General features: G+C 40.0%; 1 protein-coding gene across 1 annotated transcript in view; it reads left to right on the top strand.

Annotated features, from left to right (window-relative positions):
- The first annotated feature begins 15,708 nt into the window (after positions 1 to 15,708).
- Positions 15,709 to 16,631, top strand: part of LOC132822339 (ERC protein 2) — an 820,981-nt gene continuing 820,058 nt past the window's right edge. Inside the window, exon 1 of the mRNA XM_060835591.1 lies at positions 15,709 to 15,731. The gene's annotated coding sequence lies outside the window, so the exon portion shown is untranslated. The remainder of the gene's footprint in view (positions 15,732 to 16,631) is intronic.

The raw sequence follows: 16,631 nt of genomic DNA, 5'->3' as shown, positions 1-16,631 counted from the left end.
TGCTAACCATTCCACCAATTCCTTCTTCACCTCCATTCACTTCAAGTCCAACATGGATGTGTTTGGTTAAACCATTTATCACTAGATCTGATGAGATTACTTGAAGCATTATCAGGCAATATGCTCCATCACTGATCAAACGCTATCTAGAAAAGCAAAAATAAACAGCTTCTGTTTTTTCCAACACAAACTATCTTAGCAAACCACACTTGCTTTCAACAAGAAATGTGAGAAGCTCATGAATAATTTTTTTGTTCCAAAAATTAAGACACATCTGTTCGGATGTATCTGCTGCTTCCTGCTCTAACCTTTAAATTAGCAACTTCTTGTGCTGTTTGTCTTCCACTCTGTGTCCGCTGACATGCATCTATTGACTTTATTAATAATAAATTGTTATCTATTCAACTTTCTTTCTGGCTTCCATGGCAGCTGATAATAGCAATTCTCTCACCTTAGGTGTTGTCTTTTTTTCTTCAAATCTACCACCATCATTTCAAAAAGAAATTCAACTGAACTGTTTCTTCCACAGTCCTGGCAAGCTGCCACCATATTGTTAACCACCCTATCCTATCTGATGACCTTGCATGTCTCTCCATCTCCAAAATGTATGCTCCACCTTCCCAGAACATTTTTGTGAGAATCTCTCCAATCAGGAGAGGAGAATTTGAAAAAAAAACACAAAATAAAGGAAAAGTGAAGTTACACTGCATGAGAGCAGAGTGCTGATGGTTCAGAACATGCACTCCGGTAGACCATTTCTTTTCCATGGCAATTACACCAGTTAATGATGACTGGCAGTTAACTACCAAGATTTGTTTAAATTTTAAATGCAGCAAGTTGATTCTGATTAGTCAAAACATTGCCCTGAGAAACAAACCTATTTTATAGTGTTGAAACAGATGGATTGTGTTGCATATCCTTTCTATCTGTCAAGAAGAGGGCCTTTTTATTTGCTGAAAATGCATTCTACCTGTCTCTCAAATGAATAATGTGGCTTATGAAATTTAGTGCCAGTGGTATTGAGCATGTAGGCTGTCTGTCCCAATGACAGGCTGATCACACCAAATAGCAGAATCATTCGGATGTTTTGCAGCAAGCAATGGACTGACCACACCCCCAGGGAAAAGACCTTGCCTATTTACCCTATCCATGCCCCCCCACATGATTGTACAATTCTCAGCACACCATCCAATGTTTACATTTTGCAATCAGACATTTGCTACATAATCCTGACCATTATGCTGACGTTCCTCAATTGGTTGTCAGTTTGACTTGCACTGTGACATCTCTGTGTACTGACAATACATATATTAAGACAATGAGCCCTGTTCCTTTCAGACAAAATTAAAAATTCCAACTCAAACAAAGTAGGTAGTTCTCTGGTTCACTGATCAAGGTGTTGTCCTGAGAAATCAAAGTCCAGCTGCTTGGTTTAAAATTCAACAAAGTTTGACAGTTACTTCTCAGTCATCATTAATTGGTAGAGGGGTGGCCATGGAGAATGGACCAATCTCTTGCCAACCAACCACCAATTGTTTTACCTTTACTTTGGTACTTCTTGGAAATGGTCTTGATGAGTGTAAAATGAAAAGCTTTAACAAAAGATGCCTTTTCTTTCAGCAGTATTCCGATTCTGGTCTTTTTGCTACTTCTCTTACATGGCCTCTCCTCTATCTCTAAATTATTACTTTGCTGCCCAATATCCAGGGTTGGATGAAAATAAATTTTCCTTCAATAAAATATTAAGAAAAATATACCTATTCACCTGATACAAACTATTTTCCCTTATCACTGGCTCTATCCCTCTTCCAACAACTGAGTAAGATTCTTAAAAATTTTGATGTTAGGCATAGAACAGAGATGAACTGTAACCAAGCCTTTGCACCTTCAAGTGCATTAACATTATGTGACTCTCCCTATTCCTTAACCCCTCTGCTGTTGAAACCATCATCAGTGCCTTAGTTACCTCTGGACTTGGTTGTGTATTCTTGTTCTCCAGTGATTGACCTTCCTCAAACTTTAATTCATTCAAATCTCTGCCCACATCTCTCCCACCTGATTGTGTAGTAGTTGCTGCTCGCGCATCTTTTGCATGCACTTAATCCTTGTCATCCACAAGGGATGGGGGCATGGACTTCCCATGGATAGTAAACATTCTACCACTCTTGTGGCCTGCAGAGAACTGAGATCAATTTCCTGCTGATCATGGGATCTGGGGCTGACCTCTTGAGTACGTGGATCCGTGGGTAGCAAATCAGAGGGTAATGAGGACTGAGTGTTCTTGCTGACCAACATTGCCTCCTGATCAAGAAGCCCCTTGGTTTGAAATTCTGATCCTTGTTTTCAAATTTTACCCATGATATTTCTGCCCTCTAACTAAATATGCTCTAACAATTCTGACTTTGTGCATATGTTTTTTAAAATCATTCTTCCATTTGCAGGTGCTAGCCTCTGAACCCAGGAATTGCTCTGCCACATTTCTCTATGCCTCTACTTAGTGTCATTGAGATGTACAGCATGGAAACAGATCCTTGGATCCAAATCGTACCAGACATCCTATTTTGAAGTTGCCCCATTGACAGCATTTGGTCCATATGCCTCTTAAAGCCTCCCTGGTCATATGTCCAGCCTTTTAAATGTCGTAGTTGTACCAACCTCCTCCATTTCCTCTAGCAGCTGATTCCATACACTCATCACGTCTCATCATGAAAACATTGTCTCTTAGGTCTCTTTTATATCTTTCCCCTCTCATATTAAACCAATGCCCTCTAGTTCTGGACTTCTATACTGTGGGGAAAAGACCGTGGCTATTCGCCTTATCCATGCTCCTCATGGTTTTATAAACTTCTAGAAGAACACCCCTCAGCCTCTGACGCTCCAGGGTAAAACAGTCCATTAAGTCTCTCCCTATAGCTGAAATCCTCCAACCCTGGCAATATCCTTGTAAATCTTTTCTGAACCCTTTCAAGTTTCACAACATCTTTCCGATCGGAAGGAGACCAGAATTGCACACAATATTTCAAAAGTGGCCTAACCAATGTTCTGCACAACTGCAACATGACTTCCCAACTCCTATACTCAATGCATTGATCAATCAAGGTAAGCATACCAAATGCCACCTTCAATACCCTGTCTACCTGCAATGCCACCTTCAAGGAGCCATGAATCTGCACCCCTAGATCCTTGTTCAGCAACACTCTCCTGGACCTTACCATTAGGTGTACCAGTCCTGCCCTGATTCGTGTTACCAAAATGCAACACCTCAGATTTATCTAAAATCAAATTCCATCTGCCGCCACTCAACCTATTTGATCCAATTGATCAAGATCTCTTTGTATTGTTTACAGAACCTCCTTCACTGTCTGCTATACCTCCCAATTTGGTGTCAATTTGCAAGCTTACTAGCCATTCCTCCTATATTCACAACCAAACCATTTATTTAAATGACGAAAAGCAGTGTGTCCAGCATTGATCCTTGCACTACTCCAATGGTTATGGGCCTCCAGTCTGAAAAACAACCCTCCACCACCACCCTTTTGAGCCAATTATTTTGTAGCCAAATGGTTAACTCTCTCTGCATTCCATGCGATCTTACCTTGGTAACCAGTTTGCCATGTAGAACCTTGTCGATTGCCTTGCTGAAGTTCATGTCGACCAAGTCTTCATCAATCCTTTCCATCACTTCTTCAAAAAATTCAAGTTTGTGAAACATGATTTCCCATGCACAAGTCCATGTTGACCATCCCTAGTCAGTCTTTGCCTTTCCAAATACATATAAATCTTGTCCCTCAGCATTCCATCCAACAATTTACCTACCACTGATGTCTGGCTCACCTGTCCATAGTCCCCGGCTTTTCCTTCCCATCTTTCTTGAATAATGTCACGACATTAGCTACCTCCAGTCTTCCAGCACCTCACTTGTGGCTGTCGATGATACAAATATCTCAAAGGGCCAAGCAATCACTTCCCTATCCTCCCACAAAGTTCAAGGATATGTCTGATCAGGTCCTGGGGCTTTAAGTATTTGTGCATTTTAAAATGTCCAGCACTACCTCTTCTGTAACATGGACACTTTTCAAGATATCAGTATTTATTTCTCCAAGTTCTCTAGTTTCCATATCCTTCTCCACAGTAAATACTGATGCAAAATACTCGTTTGGTATGTCACCTGTATCTATGCTTCTACACAGACTGCCTTGTTCATCTTTAAGGGTCTTTGCCTCCTTTGGGTTTGCTGCTTCAAGATTCATCCAGGTCATCTGTCTAATATCTTCTTAGGTGGTTATGTTAATTTTTTTTTTTGAAAGTGCCCTGGAACCTTTTGTACATTGAAAGTCCCACATAAAAGCTGTTTTTGTGTATTCCTTTCCCTGGTCAATTTTTAAAAATCATTTGTGGGATTAGATTAATTCCAGATTTTTATTGAATTCAATCAGCTGTGCCGATTCAAATCGGGGTCACCAGAACATTATCTGGATCTCTAGGTTTATAGTCCCGCAATAATACCACTAGTCAATATACTCTGGCCCTTGAGTGTGTTCAGTGGAGGTTTACAAGAATGGTCCCAGGAATGAAAAGCTAAACATATGAGGTACGCTTGAGGACTCTGGGTCTATACTCAATGGAGTTTTAGGAGGGGGGGGGGGATCTAATTGAAAAATACAAAACTGAATGGCCTGTGTAGAGAAGATGTTTCCATTGGTGGGAGAGACGAGGACTCTGGGGCACAGCCTTAGAGTGAAGGGAAAACCTTTTTTGAATGGAGATAAGGAGAAACTTCTTCAGCCAGAGAGTGGTGAATCTATGGAATTCATTACCACAGAAGGCTGTGGAAACCGGGTCATTGAATATATTTAAGATTGAGATAGATAAGTTCTTGATTGGAAAGGGGATCAAGAGTTATAGGGAGAAAGTGGGAAAATGGGGTTGTGAAACTTATCAGCCATGATTGAATGGTGGAGTGGACTTGATGGATTGAATAGCCTAACTTCTGCTCCTATGTCTTTTGGTCTTACATGGAGTAAGTTTATCAAAAATCTAAATATCTGCATTTATTTAAAATATGAGACTGACTGTTCTAAGTAAAATTAATGCCTCAACATTTTTTTATTTCTGTGTATTGTTTGAAATACATGTAAGAGAACATAGGGAAGAACAGCCCCTCAGCCAATCATGGCCATGCCGATCATGATGCCATTCTAAACTAATCTGATCTGCTTGTACAAGGTCAGAAGCCCTGTGTTCTCTGCCTGTTCGTATGTTTGTCCAAATGCCTCGTAAACGTTGCTTTTGTATATGAAATTTAAGTACAAAATTTTAATTAACTCCAGTCTCCTAGCTATTGATTTTAAATTCTATTCCTTGTGTTTAATTGATTGATAAAGAAACTTGATCACGTATGATGGCCAGTGTTGCAACATTTTTCAATTCATTGCACTGAACTATTTTTCCTGCCCAGCTGCTTTTCTTAACTCGTACCCTTGTCTTTTTGCATGTTTTATGTTGGAAATAGAGGTAGTGTTTTCTTTTAGTTGCCTTATCTTGAAAGTATGAAGATGGCTGTCATTCTGACATCTTAAGTTTTAGCCCAGTGGTTGAATATGTGTTGAATCAACCAGGGACTGTAATTTCAATCTCTTGCTGCAATGTTTGATGGGAATTTGGATTCCAAGCATGGTGCAGTTATAGTTGTGCTTTTTCAGCATATTAGCTTGTTTCATTATTCAGAAAGTCCATCATAAAGTCATTTCTAAATTGAAAGTTATACCTTGAGGTCATTGCAGTGCCTTTTTTCGTTGAATCAAGTTGGTTATTGGCTATAAAAGCTGTTTTATCATCTCCTAAATTGCTGTATCTGAGTTTTTAAAATAACATCAGCAAAATTCCGATAGTTTCTTTTGTTGTTAGTTTTGTCTTTCCTTCTTTAATTGTGTTATTCTAACCAAATATGAAACAAATTGCTAATGAAATTTATGCATTCATTCAGATATTTTCAGCAAAATAGTATCAACTAGTGTTCAAGATATCTCTGTACTTATGTTTTTGACATATTGTACTTAAAATAATGAATCTACATTTACATTGTACTGCTGAAATATTAATTAGACATAACAACAGATATTTTGGTTGCACTCTTTACTTAATGAAATAGTGGGAGTTGTTGAATGGATTGGCACATAGTGCAGTTGCCTCCATGGATGTGATACTTATTCCAGGTCTGTAATGCTAACTGTGACGGTCCTGTGAAGTTAATCTGGGTGATTGTAACCTGTTTTGTGGTAGGTGTAGGTCTCAAATAAAATCCTCAGTTCAGCATTAGTTTGAAATTTCAACCAAAGATCCCACAAGCAAGCAGGCACATACTTGGATGAAGAAAGAATTGCAAGTTTACTTTAAATGATGTGATGACACAGTAGTTTTGACATGCGAGTATCACCATTCTCCTTGTTTTAAACTCGTAGTTAGGTAACACCTATAGTTTTCTTAATGATACTCTCACTAGTATCCTTACATAACAATTGAGGAAGGACACCATTTCGACTGGGACAACACATCCACCTAGGACAAGCCAAACAGAGAAGATGTTACCTAGTATGGTGATGAAACGTCTGAAAAGAACCCTTCCAACTCAGTGAGCAAACCTACATCCAGAACCTCAGCCTGAGCTACAAATCTTCTCAACTCGCTAATTTAAGATTTTTATTAAAAAAGGGTAACATCTCAGCTTAGTGCGTTAAAGGCGTGAGGTTACGGTTGGTCTGATTTCAAGATTGGAATACTGGCAGGTTATATTTCCAAAGTGTGAATTTATAAAATGTCACATGGACATTTTATTGTGTGTGCTTTTTGAACAAAATAGAATGTATCTGCAAATGCAAATTCATCTTAGACTTGGGTGTGTGTACGTGTGAGTGTGACAGTAAATGCCTGTGAGTGTGGCGGTGAGTGTCTGTCTGAGAGAGCATGTGTATGAGGAGAGGGTGTGTGAATGTGATCATGTGTTAGTGTGTGTATGTGAAGTGGGGTCACAAGTAGTGTGACATGAACCCAGGATCCTGGTTGAGGCCATCTTGGTGGGTACTGAACTTGGCCATCAGCCTCTGCTCAGTGACTGTTGTTTCATGTCCAAAAACCTGCCTTGGAGGACTGTCACCCGAAGATCCAAGGCCGAATGTCCTTGACCACTTCAAATGTTCCCAACTGGGAGGGAACGTCCTTGTTTGGTGATTGTTGTGCGGTGTCCATTCATCCATTGGCGAGACCAAGCAGACGCTATGGCAGTGTACCACGCCTCTGGGCATCCTTGCCTGCAGTGTATCAGATAGACAACATTGGACAAGTCATGAGTACCTGCTGCGCACATGATGGGTGGTGTCCCCATGTGTAATGTGGTATCCATGTCGACATTCTGACATGTCTTGCAGTGGTTGCCATGACAGGATTGGTAGGTGTTGTGGTTGATGTTGTTCTGAAGGCTGGGCAGTTTGCTACTAACAGTGATCTGTTTAAGGTTTGGCGGTTGTTTAAAGGCGAGAAGTGGAGATGTAGGGAATGTCTTGGTGAAGTGCTCATCTTCATTTGATAATGTGTTGCAGGCTGCAAAGAACATGGCGTAGTTTCTCTGCTCTCAGGAAGTACTGGACAACGAAGTGGACCCTATTGGTTGTATCCCATGTCTGTCTCCTGATGAGGTCTTGCTGTGGCATGTCAGAACTGGCAATCGATGAGTTGGACATTGCATCCTGTTCTTAAAAGATGCTGAAGCACGCCCTTTTAAGTGTCCGTCACGTTCCTCCTCGACTGAACAGATCCTGTGTATGCGTAGGGCTTGTCCATAGGGGATAGCCGTTCAATATGTTTAGGGTAGAAGCTGGAGAAGTGCAGCATCATGAGGTTATCTGTGGGCTGGTGGTGGAATGTCTGTCTTGATGGAGATGTATGTGTCCAAGAATGAGACTGATTTGAAAGAGTAGTCTATGGTAAGTCTGATAGTGGGATGAAACATGTTATAACTGTGTAGTTGTTTCAGTGACTCCTTGCGAGACCAAACAGACGAATGGACACTGCGCAACAATTGTCAAAGAGAGATGTTCCCTCCCAGTCGGGGAATACTTCAAGCAATCAAGGACATTTGGCCTCGGATATTTGGGTGACAGTACTACAAGGTGGACTTAGGGATATGTAACAAGGCAGAGTTGCCGAGCAGAGGTGGTAGCCAAGTTCAGTACCCATAAGAATGGCCTCAACTGGGATGTTTGGTTCATGTTATTCTATAGGTGACCGCACTACACTATGCACACATGTACACTGGTGTACACATTATGCAAGAAATAGAGAAGACCGATGTAGAGAGGATGTTTCCAATGGCAAGTAAAATTAGGAAAAGAGGGCTTAGCCTCAATGTTGGGGGGGGGGGGTTTCAGATTTAGGACTGCATTCAGAAGTGCACTTACGCGCGCACACACCCTCACCCTCTCACAGGCATATACACCAGCACACCCTCTGGGCTGATCATTCTGTGGCCTCCACTCCACCTCCTCACCCTCTCACCATAACCCTTAATTCCTTCATTGTTCAACAACATATCTATCTTAGCTTCAAAACATACATCATCTACTTTACAGGGAATTCCATAGAGTCACAACCTTCTGGGTGAAGAAGTTCCTTCTGAATTTAATCCTCAATTTGCTCCCCCTAATCTTAATGCTATGCCGCCTTTTTTTTCTTCTCCACCCCCTCCGTAATTTCACCTGCAGTGGAAACATCCTCTCTACTGCTACCCTTCATAATTTTATATGTTTCCATAAGATGTTTCTAAATTCCAATGAATATAATCCCAGTCTACTCAATCTCTCCTCATAAGCCAAACCCCTCCACTCCAGAATCAACCTAGTAAACCTCCTCTGCACCCCCTTGTCCCCATCCATTTGTCTTCCTAATTACCCTTGTTGTACCTGCAGAGAAACTCTGTGATTCATGCACAGGGTTACCCAGGTCCCTCTGCATAAGTGTGCTGCAACTTTTTACTATTCAATTAATAATTCTTTTTACTGTTACTCCGACCAAAGTTGGATGACTTCACCTTTTATCAACATTGTATTCCATCTGCTAGCCCGTTGCCCATACACTTAAAGTATCTATGTCCCTTTGCAAAGTTTCACGGTCCCCTGCACACTTTGCTCTGCCACTCATCTTCGTGTCATCTGCAAACTTTCACACTGGTCCCTAACTCCACATCACTTAGGTAATTTGTGAATATTTAAAGTTCTACCACTGACCTCTGAGAGACATCACTAGTTACTGATTGTCAACCAGAATAGCACTCATTTATCCCCACTCTTTGCTTCCTGTCAGTCAAGCAATTCCTTATCCACGCTAATACGTTTCCTGTAACACCATGCATCTTCATCTTATGCAGCAGCCTCTTGTGTGGCACTTTGTCGAAGGCCTTTTGGAATTCTAGGTACACCATGTCTACTGGGTCACCATTATCCATGGTGTTCGTAATGTCTTAAAATTCCAAAAGATTAGTTAAACAGGTTAGGAGCTTTTTTTGAAAGTGTGATACTTTGCACCTCCCTTTCGCTCGGCGGTGTCTCAAATGATGATTTGTGCAGCACTCCATGACTTTCTGCTTTTGTGGTTCAACTCTGCTGTGTTTGATCAGTAGGGTCACATGACAAACGTAAACCATTTTAGCTAATTCAGAGTTAGCTGTGTGGAATTATGCTTCATCACGAGAGTCATTCGACTGAATTTGTGATTCTGCTGGCATTGATTAGACCAAATTGTGGTGTTTGAGCTTGACTCATCATGATTTCACTCAAACCATGGTGACTACTTTGGGAAGTTGGGAGTAATTTCAGTGGATATTAAGTTTGGGAAGGATTGTCTGTAGTATATAAGCTCCTAGCTAGAAATAAAACCTTTTACTATTGAGTCAATTTTATCAATATCTAAAATTTTATAAATGTTTTTGTAAATTAATAGCACAGTATTTCAAACAGGCGATCACTGTCTTGGGCAGTGATTTTTTTTTAGGTTCAAAGTTGTTAGATAACTCCCACCCTTTTATTTTGCAACAGAAATACTAAGGATTTGGAATCCATCTTTATATAATACTATACAAATTGAACTTCGATTCTGTAGTACTTTCTGACGTCTTTCATCAGCTTAGCCATAGTTAAGTAAGACATTGGCAAAAATTGGATACAGATTAGATGAACACGATCATTTTTTAATTACCTTTGCTATTTCTTTGTGCCTAATCATTGGTAGTTATATTATGGTGTTGCATGTTTTTGAGGCTTGAGTGGAAGAGAATATTCTTCAGGGAGCTTAAGGCGAAGGAACTCTTTGAAGGCAATGATAGAATTTATTTTGCAGTTTGAGAGGAGGAAGTTTTATTTGTTTAAAGCTATGTTACAGTTGAATAAAGGCAATTATAAAACAAGAGGGAGGAGCTGATCAGAATTGATTTGGAGAGGAGCTTAGCAGGAAAGACAGTGGAACAACAATGGCAGGGGTTCATGGGAGTAATTCAGGAGACACTGTAAAGATTCATCCCAAGTGGGGGGGGGCGGAAGCATACTAAACTGAGGAGAAGGCAACCATGGCTGACAAGGGAAGTCAGGGACAGTGTTAAAGCCAAGGAAAAACATAGTATGGCGAGGGACAATGGAATGCCTACAAAGACCAACAGAAGGCAACTAAAAAAGAAATAAGGATGGAGAAGTATGAGGGTAAGCTAGGCATAATATAAAAGAAGATTGCAAGAGTTTCTTTAGACGTATAAAGGGCAAAAGAAGACATTAACCCACTGTAAAATGATGCTGGAGAAGTAGTAATGGGGAACAAAGAAATGGCGGAACTGAGTAAGTACTTTGTCAGTCTTCTGACATCCCAAAAGTCCAAGAGAGTTGGGGGTGATTATGCTGGCCATCACCAAGGAGAAGGTGCTAGAAAAACTGGAAGATCTGAATGTGGATAATCACCTGGACCAGATGGACTATTCCATCAGTTCTGAAGAAGATAGTTGAAGAGATAGTTGCAGGCATTAGTGATGATCTTTCAGGATTCATTGGAGTCACTAAGGTTCCCAGAGGACTAGAAAATTGCAAATGTAAACTCCCTGTTTAAAAAGGGAGTAAGGCAAAAAAACGGGAAATTACAGGCCCGTTCTCCTGACCACCGTCATAGGAAAGATTTTGAAGCCCATTGTGAAGGATGAGATTTCTGGATATTTGGAAGTGTGTGGTTTTTGCTGCAGCTCTCCGAATCCCTGGTGAGGCCACACTTGGAATATTGTGTGCCGTTCTTGTCGCCCTACTATAGGAAAGATGCAGAGGCTTTGGAGAGGGTGCAAAGAAGGTTTACCAGGGTGCTGTCTGGACCGGAGGGCATGCCTTATGAAGAAAGGTTGAATAAGCTTGGACTTTCTCTCTAGAGAGAAGGAGGAGGAGAGGAGACCTGATTGAGGTGTACAAAATAATGAGAGGAATAGATAGTCAATAGCCAGAGACTTTCCCCAGGGCAGGATTGACTGGTACAAGAAGTCATAGTTTGAAGATATTAGGAGGAAGGTACAAAGGACACGTCAGAGGTAGGTTTTTTACAGAGTTGTGAATGCATGGTGGTGGAAGCAGAGTCATTGGGGGACATTTTAAGCGACTGCTGGACGTGCACATGGATAGTAGTGAGTTGAGGGGTGTGTGGGTTGTTACTATATTTTACACTAAGATTAAATCTCTGCACAACATCATGGGTCAAAGAGCCTGTTCTGTGCTGTACTTTTCTATTCTATTCTAATTCTATTCCTCCCCATTAGCCACTTCAGATTTCTCTAAAATAAGGCAAAGTCAACACTCTCTTTCATCAAGGGGAGGTTATGTCTAACAAATCTGTTTGAATTATTTGATGAGATAATAAACAGGCTAGACACAGGAGAGCCAGTGGATGCTATCTACTTGGACTTCTAGAACACCTTTTAACAAGGTGTTGCACAGGAGGCTACTGAGTAAGATAGGAGCCCAGGGTGTTAGAAGCAAAATGCTAGCATGGATAGAAGCTTGGCTGTCGGGCTGAAAGCAGAGAGTCAGAGGCTGGGTCATTGAGTACATTTTAAGACTGAACTAAATAGGTTCTTGATTGTCAAGAGGATCAAAGGTTACAGGGAGAGAGTGGGAGAATGGGATTGAGAAATTTAACAGCCACGAGGAGCAGACTTGATGAGCCAAATGACCTAATTTCTGCTCCTTTGTCTTATATTCTGCAAATTTTTAAGATCTTTCTCACAGTCCCCTTTTCCTATTCTTACAGAGAATAAACAACCAGGAGAGACCACTTTCCTCACTTCACTTAAGGAATTGTCATCCTAACAGTGATCTGGTATTCCTCTAAGAATTCAGCATTTTCGTGCAGATTCAGATCCTGACTTCAGTAGTGTTAGAAGTTTCTTTGAGGCCAGATATATCTTACCTTGGACTTGTAAGTTGTGCTCTTTTGCTATTTATCTCAACATTTTGTTCACTTTTTTAATATATATGTGTAACCTAACCAACCCATTGGCTAGCTTTTTATGTTCTTGCTACTGATGTGTTTCCATTTTAAATGTACTCCAGTTTTTTTTAAACGTCTGATCTGATAAACTTGCATATTCACGTCGGCTAGTTCTGTTAATTTAACCTGCTCAAACCCATTTGAACTGCCACACATTGATTAGTAATAACATTGACTACTCCATCAGCTACCTCCTGTTCTCCACTTCCAGCATTCCAAAGGGACCGTTCCCTTGGCAACAACTTTAAGTGTGTCTTTACGTGCAAGAAAAAGAAACCTGCTCTTTTTACCTCACCATCCAAATTCCGAAATGAATCAGTGATTCACTTCTATATCATTCAGTTTAGTATCCTAAATTTGATAATCTCAATCCCATTTACTCATGATTTGGAGATGCCGGTGTTGGACTGGGAGGTACAAGGTTAAAAATCACACTACACCAGGTTATAGTCCAACAGTTTTAATTGGAAGAACTAGCTTTCGGAGTGGTTGTGGAGTACACGATTGTAAGACACAGAATTAATAGCAAAAGTTTTACAGTGTGACGTAACTGAAATTATACATTGAAAAATACCCTTGATTTGTTTAAGTCTCTCATCTGTTAGAATGACCATGATAGTTTCACTTCTTTCATATGTAAATCACCAAAACTCTTTTTAAAAGTTACATTCTCAGGTTAACTAACAATTGTTGTAAGGCCAGATAAGACTTTCTGACACCAATTGTTACAGTTAACCTGAGAATGTAACTTTTTAAAAGAGTTTTGTGATTTACATATAAAAGAAATGAAACTAACATGGTCATTCTAACAGATGAGAGACTTAACAAACAAATCAAGGGTATTTTTCAATGTATAATTTCAGTTACGTCACACTGTCAACTTTTGCTATTAATTCTGTGCCTTACAATTGTGTACTCAACCACCTGATGAAGGAGCAGCACTCTGAAAGCTAGTACTTCCAAATAAACATGTTGGACTGTAGCCTGGTGTTGAGTTTTAACCATTTACCCATCTTTGTGAAAAGGAAACTTTATATTGTGTCACCCCTTTTCGGTGGTCTACCTCCATTCAGTCCATTCGCATGATCCTGAGATAATGGTCATTATCATTTGAATTCTCCACCTTACTCCCAAGCTGGATCTCTATTCTCCTGTACTGTTCCATTGTAACTGCACAAATGTTTGATTTGTCATTTTGCTGCTTTCTGAACTCAGTGCTGATTTCAGCAGTTTTTGTGGAATATCTGCCCCCGTTTCTTGGCTGGTGTTGAGTCTACTCTGTCTATTATTATCCTTCTCTTTTTTGCTTTTAAATACCGTCTGGTCATTTTTTCGACCATTCATGTCTTGTCTACATGTTTTTTAGATTTTTTTTCCCCCTTTTCTGCATTGCTGCAGCCTTCGGCCATGTACCACCAATTCTTTTGCCATTTTATTCTCTCCTGACTTCAACCTTGCTTTTATTTTCTCATCATTCCTCCCCACCCCCCTTTAACATGCATTGCATTTCTAATTATTAAATCCGTTTTGATGGAAAATCATTGGTATGAATTGTTTTTCTCTTTATACAGATGCTATCTGAACTGCTGTCTATTTCCAGCATGTTTTGTTTTCTTTCCAGCATCTACTATATTTTGCTTTTGTACAGATGGTCCTCCCTGGGAACTGACGTATCCCCTAAATGTTGAAATTGTAAGAAACATTTGAGGACAATTATCTATCATTTCTTGACTCTGCTTAACTGGTTTAGAAGAATGTTTCAGGCTGTTGGAATGACAAAACAATAATCTTGGTGGCTACAAATTGTTCTTTATGCATAAACTTTGTCATGGTAATTTTATTGCCCAAGTAGGATTATCTAATGGCAACAGTTTGCATTTAGATCGTGCCATTAATGTCACAAGACACTCGGTAACAGAGGAAAATTATCTTTGTATCCTCTTACAGGTTTGTTATTCCATGAAATGAATTGCAGACCAAGTGCTTCCTGTTTCTATAACATATATCTAAGTAAACTAATTCCCTGTTGTACACAGGTAGTTGAATTACTTTACTTCCCAGTTTTTTTTTTAGTTGGGAATTCCCAGCTTTAACATTATAACAAGCCCAGAAGTGTGTATTTTGATTGGTGCAAATTCTGAAGTAATGACTAATCGTTTTGGACTTGTTCCTTCCTGTAACAATGTCTGCGGGATGTTGATTTGGCCAATAACTTTGAAGTAGTAATCAGTTCATGCACAATAACAAACTTTTTCAATATGCTCAGACATAAAAGCAATGTCAAACCAAATGATTAATCTAAAGTTTGTCTTGGTAATTGACTTCCTTCTTGCAGTTAGTTTACATACTGGAAAGAATAAACTGGAATGCTAAATAATTTGAGGGCAAAACGTGGATATTCCAGTTGCTATCATTGTCCATAGCATGCACAAAAGTTTGTCTTTGCAAAAAAAAATGCAATGACCATGTATCCAGTATGTCATTAAAGATTTTAATTCAGTTATTTAGCTGTTAAATTGTTCAAAGGAGGGAATGATTTATGTTCTGGGAAGTAAGTATATTCATAAACTCAGTTTGATAACATGTCTTAGACAACTGCTACTGCAAGAAAATGCTGCGCCATGGGAGAACGCAACACCTACTTGAGTGTTAATAAATCTGTTCGTGATTCACTTGCATGCCATTTACTATTTTTAAAAGTGCAAAAGTAGGTTATTGGTAAGTTGTTCAGCAAAATAATACATTGTCTTCATAGTTGGGAGGAAAATAGCAAATAAAAGCTAGACATCTATCAAGAGAGAGGAGTTGAAAGGTGAATTGCCCTCAGAGGTATTGATGAAGGAAGAAGGATGTTCTTTTATTTTGAGAGAATAACACAGGATGGCGTGACTTGTGAATTGATTGGGACTCCATTTTTACTGTTGCCGTGATTAATCCCTTGTGGACTATGCAAGGCTAAATAGGTGAACATGATTAATGAACAGTGCTCTAGAAAAATGTCACCACTGAAAATTCAGTTCTATGATGGCCATTCTTTATAAAAATGAGATCAATTATACTATCTGTTTTCCTACCAGGAGCACATCAAGCTGACATGTGTTTCTTTCCCTACAGCTCTTCTACCTCTGCAGATTCTAACTGGCAGTGAACAGTACTTTCAAGTCTGACCTGAGGTGGAGTATAGCACTTTTGGAAGTATTTGGTTATTTCAAGTTACTGTGAACCTGGTAAAAATATTGCTATGTATTTTTTTTATTAAAGTGCAATTCCTATCACTACACCAGATCTTTTCCTCCTCCTGGATTTTTTCCCCCATCGATGAGCATGTTTTAACTAATAACACTTATTTGGCCTTACTCATTTATGATGGCAAGAAGAATCCAAACGGCAGTGTTGTTTGATTTTGATACCATTAGTACATAGGTGGAATTTTACCTTACAGGGTCAGGATTAGGCACACCCATGGGCATGCTGTAGCTTTCTACCCTGGTACAATATCAAAATCAAAGTCGCAAATGACATTTTCTGTGATTGTGACAAAGGGAAATAACGTTCCTTGAAGTTTTCTTTGCCTGCCAGCCATCTTCTGACATGGTTGATCATGCCATCTTGTTCAACATTTCCTCCACTCACTGGGTAGGTGTGTGTTCATCTGGTTCCATTCCTCTCTCTCTCTGTCTGTCTGATCATAGTCTGAATATTGCTTGCAATGGCTTATCTTTCCTTCCCTGACCAGTGCCTCTGTCCTCCTATTTCTCATCTCCCCAGGTTCTCCTTAATGACATGTGAACATAGGAGCAGGAGCAGGCCATTCAGCCTGTTGAGTGCTGTGCCATTGTAGAAGAAAGTGAGGACTGCAGATGCTGGAGATCAGAGTCGAAAAGTGTGGCACTGGAAACGCATGGCTGCTCAGACAGCATCCAGGGAGCAGGAGAGTCGATGTTTTGAGCATGAGCTCTTCAGTAATGAGGGGGTGGCCTCAGGGGGCTGAGAGATGGGTGAGGCTGGGAAGGAAGGTAGCTCAGAATGCAATAGGTAGATGAAGGTGGGGGCGTGGATGGTGATAGGGTGGA

Source organism: Hemiscyllium ocellatum, chromosome 14 (genome assembly GCF_020745735.1).
Source record: "Hemiscyllium ocellatum isolate sHemOce1 chromosome 14, sHemOce1.pat.X.cur, whole genome shotgun sequence".
Lineage (NCBI taxonomy): Eukaryota > Metazoa > Chordata > Chondrichthyes > Orectolobiformes > Hemiscylliidae > Hemiscyllium > Hemiscyllium ocellatum.
Note: the sequence above shows the minus strand (reverse complement) of the source record. Positions and strands in the feature narration are given on the sequence as shown.